Source organism: Megascapheus bottae, unplaced genomic scaffold (assembly GCF_031878675.1).
Source record: "Megascapheus bottae isolate mThoBot1 unplaced genomic scaffold, mThoBot2.hap1 HAP1_SCAFFOLD_40, whole genome shotgun sequence".
Lineage (NCBI taxonomy): Eukaryota > Metazoa > Chordata > Mammalia > Rodentia > Geomyidae > Megascapheus > Megascapheus bottae.
Window position 1 is genome coordinate 2,728,224 of NW_028327715.1, and position 7,806 is coordinate 2,736,029.

The 7,806-nt window shown below is 47.1% G+C and overlaps 1 pseudogene; it reads left to right on the forward strand.

Annotated features, from left to right (window-relative positions):
- The first annotated feature begins 1,190 nt into the window (after positions 1 to 1,190).
- LOC150039351 (golgin subfamily A member 2 pseudogene) lies at positions 1,191 to 4,812 on the forward strand (annotated as a pseudogene).
- Positions 4,813 to 7,806: the final 2,994 nt, after the last annotated feature.

Sequence of the window (7,806 nt, forward strand, 5' to 3'; positions counted from 1 at the left end):
TTTGCCATCCCTTGGTTATCTCATACTGTTACAATAGTTCACATTGTTATCTGAAATATTTTATATGGGATTAATTTGGTTATTTGAAATGGGATAGGGAAGAAGGAAATCAAGATAAGTGCAGGGAGGGTGGGAGGCAAAGGGGACCATGTCATAAGAAAGGGTATCAATGTATTAATGTTTGTGAAGTTATGCACCTTCTATCTGGTGAATATAATGTAACCCTTCTATTAATCACAATAAAAAAGAAAAAGAAATATGCACCTTAGTATCAGCCATTTTTGCTACTTCCTTTTTACATTAGAATTAAGGTAATCTAATGGAATATCTAGCCTTGAAAATATAGCAGGCAAGGGACAGCCATATGATGCTATTAAACATTGCAAATGTGGTGAGGTCTTCTGGGAAAAATATTTAAGAGAGCTGAGATGGCTGGGATTGGGTGGGAAAAAAGAACACTACCATCCTCACTGGGTATCAGAAAGCCTTGACAGTTTCAGGTCAGTTCTGCCTCAGTCTGGAGAAGAACCTCAGGAGAAAGGCTGGTTGGATCCACCTTGCCTCTGAGTAGACAGGGCAGCAGGGGAGAGGAGGAACAGCAGCAGCTGGAAAGCAGAGGACCAGGACTGGATTATGCTGTCAGAAGGTAGACAGTCGGCCAGGAGAAGAGTCCTTGGGAAAAACATTTATGAAACAGATTGTGGAAATGGGACAAGCTGGAAGAAAGAATGGGGTCCACTGGAGGGATTTCTAAACTGTGAAGGAATGGAAACAGGGCTGCGGAGGAGCAAAAGGCACTGGGAAGTACACCGTGCCTTGCAGCTTGCTCATCTATTTCCAAATCCCTGGCATCGGAGTTGACTGTTAATGGTAATGTGCAACGCAGGAATGTCAAGGCCAGGAGCCTGGCAAAACCCACATAAGTTCTCCAAGTGACCCCAGTTGTGTGAGTGAGGCCAGGGAGGCTGACTTGTAAACCCGTGCACCTGTCCAAGGAGAGCAGGTCCCCAGCCAAAGTGGCTAGAGCCCCATGGGGGAGGGGCTGCCAGTGCAGCTCTCAGGTGACCCCACCCATTCTGCCTGAGTCACAAGAGTCTGCCACACCCCCCATTTATCTCTGACCAATGGGATACAAGCATTGAGGCCCCGCCCACCATTCTATGCTGCCTATTACCCCTGGTATCCCTCTATGGGCTCACACCACTAGAGCGGTCGAGGGAGGTAGAGGTGGTGAGTGGTGAGAGAGCGAATCGAGGTGACGTTGGAGACAGAGTTGGAGGTAGACAGAGTTATTGTTGATTGTGAGAAGTGAGTGGAGTTTAGAGCCTGGGAATGTGGCCCCCCCACCTTCGCCGTCCCAGTGCTGGGATGTCTGAGCAGACAAGAAGAAAAAAGGTAGCTGCAGGAAGGAAAATACTGCAGGAATACCAGCAGAGAAATCATCCTGATAGACCTGCAGCATCCAAGAACAAGAAGAACACTAGAGAGGGAGGTAACCCCAAGACCAACACCGCTGGGGACTGTGCTGTTCTCAAGGGGGTGGCCCAAGACCACGCACACCCTGAGCCTCCCCCTCCAATGGGCACTGTCACAGCTGCCACGGGCAAGGGGGTCACAGGTTCCAGTAATATCGAGGACCTAGAAAGGCGCTGCCAGCATCTGGTGCTCGCCCTGGACTCCAGCAGAACACAAATCCAGCAGCTGCGCAGTGACATCCAACAAATGAAGCACGAGAAGGAAGACCTGCAGGACCAACAGAGGGAGGAGAACCAGAAGATGGCCTGTGTGCAGGAAGCGCTGAGAGTAGAGCTGGAGCAGCACAAGCTGTGCATACAGGTGCTGAGTTCAGAGAAGTGGGATTTGCAGTCTGCCCTGGCCCACATGCAGCAGGTGGCCAGTGAAAGAGCACTAGAGCAGGAGAGTCTCACCCGCCGCCTGCAGGCTGCAGAGCAGCGCGTGGCAGAGCTAGAGATGACCTCGTCTGCAGACTCCACCAAGCAGACAGAGGCCGAGCAGAACAACATAGAGCTGCTGAAGGCCCTGAACCGTGTGAAGCTGCAGCTCCAGGCAAAGGCCAGATGCTGTGAAGACCTGGAGGATGAGAACACAGAGCTACAGGAGAGGCTGGAAGAGCTCCTGACCCAGAAGGCCGCCATGAAGATCCAAATGCAGGAGGGCCAGCAGGCACTAGAGGAGCGGGCAGGGTTGGAAAGTCAGGTCAACCACATGAGAGAGGTGGTGAGAGCATTGCAGTTGGAGAGAGACAGCTTTGCCGAGGACCTGAGGGTGGAGAGGTGCACAGGGCAGGAGAAGGTCCAGCAGCTGGCAGAGCAGGTGAGCCAGCTGAGAGAAGAGAAGGAGCAGGGGCTGGGGCAGGTTGGAGAGCTGGAGAGCAGGCTGGTGGAGCTGAGAAAGCAGCTGTCAGAGCTGCAGCCCCCGCAGCCCCCCGCAGGCCCATGTGAGGCTGAGCAGCAGCTGCAGGCCCAGGCCCTGCAGTGGCAGCAGGAGCTCAAGAACGTGCAGGAGCAGCTTCACATGCAGGTGGAGGAGAACCAGAGCCTCGGTCTCCAGCTGCTGGAGCAGCAGCAGCGGCTGTGGATCCTGCAGAAGAGGGCAGAGGAGTGGGATCAGAACGCCGAGGACCGGCGCAAGATCCTGGAGACGATGGAAAAGGAGCACGAGACCATGAGATGCACCCTGGTGCTCAACCGACAGCTCAAGGAGCAGCTGGGCCAGCTGCAGGATGCCTTGCAGAGGCTGAGCGCTGAGAAGGAGGAGCTGGCCAGCCAGCTCCTCTCAGAGCAGCAGGAGAAGACAACCCTGCAGGAGAAGCTGGCCGAGCTGGAGAACTTAGAGGGCAAAAAGACGACTGAGTTCAAGAGTCAAGCCACTGAGCATCTGCAGGAGCTGCACGACCAGTACGTGGCGCAGCTGCAGGAACTCAGAGCCACGAGTGAAGAGCCCGTGTCCTGCAGCCAGCAGCTGAGCTCAGAGAAGGAGGCCCTGCAGCAGCACCTGCTGAGGCAGACCCACCTGCTGAAGCGGCTGCAGCAGGAGCAGGTGCAGCGCAAGTTGCTGGCCCAGATGGAGAGGGAGAAGTTCCAGGGCACTCTGCAGTGCCTGGAAGCCACCAGACATGAGAATGCGCAGCTGCGGGCCCAGCTGAGCTCCCTGGCTTTTCCCAGGGAAGGAGGAGGCCTGGGCACAGAAGAGAAGGATGAGGAGGCAACTGCCTCTGAAGGGTCTGTCCCGGAGGATGTGGACAACCCCCAAAGCATGTGTGATTTTTACGAGGAAGCACTGTCCATTGCGGAGTGCAAGAAGGCGAGGCTCAGCCGGCAGCTGCAGGAGCAGCAGGCCCGCTGCGGATGCCTGAGTCAGCTGGCAGCCCAGTGGCAGAGAAAGCTGGAGGGCCAGGCCCCCTTCGCCAAGCGCTGGATACATGGCCTGTTTGAGAAGAGGAAGCAGGAAGCGCAGGCGCCCAAGAAGCTGAAGATCTGCTTCCACGAAGACCTGGCCGCCCAGGTGGATGGCCAGAGTGCAGTGGATGACCTCCAGCACCGCTGCAGCCAGCTGGCACAGCACGTGAGCGCCCTGGAAGAGACCATCGTTTCCTACAAAGAGCAGATGGACGTCCTGGAGAAGCTGTGTCAGGAGAAGGACGAGTGTGTCAGCCAACTGTCCCAGGAGAAGAGGAGGAAGAGGAAGGAGCTGCAGGAGCTGCTGCTGTGCCTTGCAGGGGAGGGCACAGAGTGCCAGGACGTGATGCTGGCAGCCACCCAGGCCCCTGCTGCCCAGGCCCCCTCACACCTCGCAGGGCCCCTGAAGATGGAAGTCAGGAAGGACCAGCAAGAGTTGGAAGGCGTGTGTCTTGAAGAAAACTTGGAGCCTGGCCCTGGAGAGGCTCGCGCGCTTGGGCCCCTTGAGAGCCCCACTTCAGAGCCTCCTGTTCTGCTGCTGCCTGCTGTCAAACCCCACCAAGATCCTGCAAGCTTGAGCCGAGAGTCCTGCCTCCCTTTCTTCTATAAGGCTGAAGCAAAGGATGTGTTCGACATCATCACCATCTGAAGATTGGGGCTACTATAAAAGTTACTTTGGGCATGAGTTTAATTATAACACTGGTGGGAGTATTATGTAGGGATTAATCTAGGCCGACAGATCAGCCACCAATGAGAGGTGGCCAAACTTTGTGAATGTCCATTGGTTGCTAGTGAAGAGCCCCACGTGATATTTGTAACAAAATTCTTTCCAAGAAGATGGGAAGTTATGGTGTACTTTTTGCTTAGCATATTGTCTTAGAGATGTCATCTTTTGAACTACTTTACCTTAGCATACTGGCATTTTGTGAGATAATCCTATGCTGATTTATGAAGTAGTTTTCATAATTCTTTAATTCGTTGAAGAGAAGATTGTATTTCCCTTCAAATGAATTATTTCATTTGTTATTTAACTTTATAGTTGTTACATTCATGCATTTTTAATATTGTGCACCAGCCACACAAATTCTTTTTCTATAATAAGATGATTCAAAAATAGTACACGGAGGTAATAAGTTGTCCAAACTGTGAGAAATAAGAAAATTTTATTAAGCCTGACAGTTTGCAAAAAAGTAACAGTAATACCCAAATATGTGGAGATTTCTTATAGTGGAAAAATATATAACAAAGTGCTGAACTGTAATGCAGAATCATAACGCACAATTGTAGAGTGTCTATAATGAGAATGTCAAGCATCTCAATATTCCACTTATGAATTGTTCAAGTGATAAATGTGCCATATTGTTCATTGAATCAAATAAAATATTAAAATTAATTTTTGTGTGTGTGTGTGTGTGTGTGTATGTGTGTGTGTTTATTGGTCTGCCAGCTTAACCTTAGGGGCTAGGCAGATGTCCCTGGGCTTGTGTGTCTCTTGTGTCTTTTTAGTGGATAGAGGTAAGACTCTCACAGACTTTCCTGTCTGGCTTCATTTTCACCAATTACAAAAAAGATTTTGACTTTTCACCCTCCTCCATTCTCACTCGTCCTTTCCCTGCCATTACTACTCACACCCTACAAAGTATGTTCCACTTTCCTAACATCCATTCTTGTTAAAGTGCACATTAATTATTCTGAGATGATTACTATAGTTTATACTTGTATTTACTGTACTTTATGTGAGGAATCCCTTTATCTACTCTTGCTTTTTCCAGTGTTCCACCCTCTATTACTCATAGCTTTCAGTCAGTTTGGTTTTATTAACTCTACTAACAGATGCAATTGTAACTTGGTAGTTGTATCTTCTTTTCTCCTCACTTTTAACATAGTTTTGCAATTATTACAACATGGTGATTTATACATATATGCTCATGCACCACACACATGGATATGTTAAGTTTTTTTTTCCTGTCTTGTACTGGGCCTTGTACTCAGTCTGCATGCTATACCTGAGCTTTTATGTGTGTGTGGGGGGGGGCGCGGGTCATGGAGCTTGAACTCTGCCTGGGTGCTGTCCCTGAACTCTTCAGCTCAGGGTTACTGCCCTACCAAAGCCCATTTCCCCTTTTCTAGTGGTCATTTGGTGCTATGAGTCTTAAGTCCTTTTGTTCCCTGCTGGCTTTGAATCTTAATCCTTAGATCTCCGTCTCCTGAGTAGCTAGGATTACAAGTGTGAGCTACTATACCCGTGTTGTAACTGAGCTTTTTGCTTAGAGATAGCACTGTATCAATCACCTGTATTATAGCTACACTTCCAGCCTTAAAGTTAATTATAAACAAGAGGCTTTTTACCTGGTATGCTGGTCGCTCACTCCTGTAATCCAAGCAACTCAAGAGGCTGATATCTGAGTGTTACAGCTCAAATCCAGCCCAGCATGAAAATCCATGGGACTCTTACTTCATATTAAGCACCAAAAAACTGAAAGTGGCACTGCGGCTGAAGTGGTAGAGGTCAAGTGGTTGAGCTGAAGAGCTGAGGGATAGTACCCAGGCCCAGAGTTCTTGCCCCATGACAAAAGAAAAGAAAGGCTTCTTTCCTGCTTGAGCTGTCTTCGAATCATGATCCTCAGATCTCAGTCATCTGAGCAGTAATCAGGTATGAACCACTAGTGCTTGGCTAAGGAAAAGATTTTTAAAAAATTAAACTGGTGAAAAAATAGAGAGGAAATTTATCTATTTAAACTCACTTTAGGTTGTTTTCACTTATTTTCTCTGGAGCAATTTTATTTTCAACCAGGAGCCATGTTTTATTTATATCTATTCAGAAGGCCAGTGATGTGTTCTGATAGCTTATTCTTAAAGTAAGCATAGTGAAGGTAGTCTCAAATTTCAGTGTTCATTTGAATGGAGCTGAACTTTGCTTCGAACCATCTAATGTAAACCAGGCCTCCAAATGCTGCACTTTTCCTTTTAATTTTTTTTCATTTGTTACGTTTCTGTTTCCCTTTCTGGGATTGTCTATTGCAGTGGCTGCCTCACTTCACCAGGCCTAAACTCCAAAGTGTTAGAGGTGATTAGTTCTGCCTTCTGTCTCTAAATCACACAGAAAACAACATAAAGTCTGCCCAAAGTGTGCCTTCCAAAGTTGCTCATCTTCTTAGTTAGTTTTTAAAAATCTTTACCTTACCAGATAAGTTGAATGCCCCAGGTAAATTTCTGCCTGGATTTCTAATATATACGACTTGTGGGACTTTTTTGGAGAAGCTTTTGTAAAACCAATATTTGGAGCTCTGTGTGTAGTACTCCAAATCTCCTGTGAGGTGATGCCGTGAGTGGTTCTTCAGGCTTTCTGGTTGTTGAAAGTCATTAGCTATTGATTGGCATGACTTCTAGTTTCAGGTGGTATTGACTTTAAAAACTTATACACAACCTCAAGGGACCAGGAGTTTTCCTTTGTAAAGTAGCCCAAAGTTTTCAGACAGTGATAAAGCATCCAAAGGGATTAGCAGGTTTGAAAAGCAACATTTATTAGCTAACAGGACTATTTGTTTTTCCACCCAGATTGCCTCTCTGAGAAAATTTATAGTCATGTCTCTCTGACTGAAATATCTCCTATAAAACAGCTTGATCGAATATGCAGTCAATCCATTGCTTTTGCCTTCTTAACTAAATTGGATTGACTGGGTTGTTGGTCTCATTGATTGTGTAGAAATTTTACGTTGGCTGGGAAGAGAAAAATAAAAAGCAATTAGGTTAGAGATCATCTGGGCTTGTGATCACAGGAAGACATGGATTGTGTTCTTTGTAGACTAAGTTTGTCTTTATTAATGTGCCTAACTGGGGAAGTTATTCCCTCCTTCCCTCCTCCCTTCCCCCCCCCCACCCCGAGAAAAGTAATTACATTACGGACAACAAACTACTATATTTCTCTGAAAGGTTTTGTAGTCTTCTAGATCTGGAATCTCAGTCACAATAAATCATCAGTTTCACACTTTCCTTTCAGACTAAAAAGAACAGAGTCATTATTGACTAGGGAAAATGAAAAAGCAATTCCCAATTACTTTGGTCTTTAGCATAGGAATAGCACAAATCCATTCTTAGAATTTTAAATCATTGAATTGCACTTTGCTGGAGTGTGAAGATATCGTTCTAGCCATTATTGTTGGTGTAGGTAGAGTTTTAATCTTCCTGGTTTAGGAAAATTTCTGGGGAATTAAGCAAATCAAATGATAGATCTCTTTGACATTTCTGTCTCAAGATAAGAAATGGAGGCAAAATTATTACTGAGTAAACCAAGGAAAGATTTTAAAACCAGTTAAGTGTCCTTTGAATCAGTCATATTTCCCTTTGGCCCTTGAGACTCAATCCAGGGCCTGGTACATGCCTGTGA